Consider the following 888-nt stretch of genomic DNA (forward strand, 5'->3'; position numbering starts at 1 on the left):
TGTATTGGTACCGCAATTCTCGATTGACAAATACCACTCCGTGTACTATGTCTTTGGGACTTGCTACGTCGGGGCCGGTTCCTATAAGGACGGTATACACTCCGAACGACGGTGCAAAAATTAAAACTACGCTCAAACTTTGCAAACTGGATTGTTGATGTCAGCATTTTGATTTGAAAAGAAGGTATTCCGTGTGTACCAATATGCGATGTTTTAGTAACTTGCTAAGACCAATAAAGGTTAGACCTGTGCAAATTGTATTTGTACCGATATTCTCCGTTTAAATAGTAGTAGCTTCATGTTTAGCTATTTACGACGCGTTGGTGATTTGCTAAGTCGTGTCCAGCTGCTACAACGTCAGTATGCATCCGCTAAACACCGTTTAGGCCTGTGCTGACTGTATTTGTACTATGTCTTTGGGACTTGCTAAGTTGGGACCGGTTCCTATAAGGACGGTATACACTCCGAACGACGGTGCAAATATTAAAACTACGCTCAAACTTTGCAAACTGGATTGTTGATGTCTGCATTTTGATTTGAAAAGTAGGTATTCCGTGTGTACCAATATGCGATGTTTTAGTAACTTGCTAAGACCAATAAAGGTTAGACCTGTGCAAATTGTATTTGTACCGATATTCTCCGTTTAAATAGTAGTAGCTTCATGTGTAGCTATTTACGACGCGTTGGTGACTTGCTAAGTCGTGTCCAGCTGCTACAACGTCAGTATGCATCCGCTAAACACCGTTTAGGCCTGTGCTGACTGTATTGGTACCGTAATTTCGATTGGTAAATACCAACTCCGTGTGTAACAATATAATATGTCTTTGGACATACTAAGGCGGACTCCGCTGGCTCCAAGTGCGGTGGAAACTCCGTTTAAAACCGTTT

Source organism: Phytophthora infestans, genomic scaffold (genome assembly GCF_000142945.1).
Source record: "Phytophthora infestans T30-4 supercont1.271 genomic scaffold, whole genome shotgun sequence".
NCBI lineage: Eukaryota > Oomycota > Peronosporomycetes > Peronosporales > Peronosporaceae > Phytophthora > Phytophthora infestans.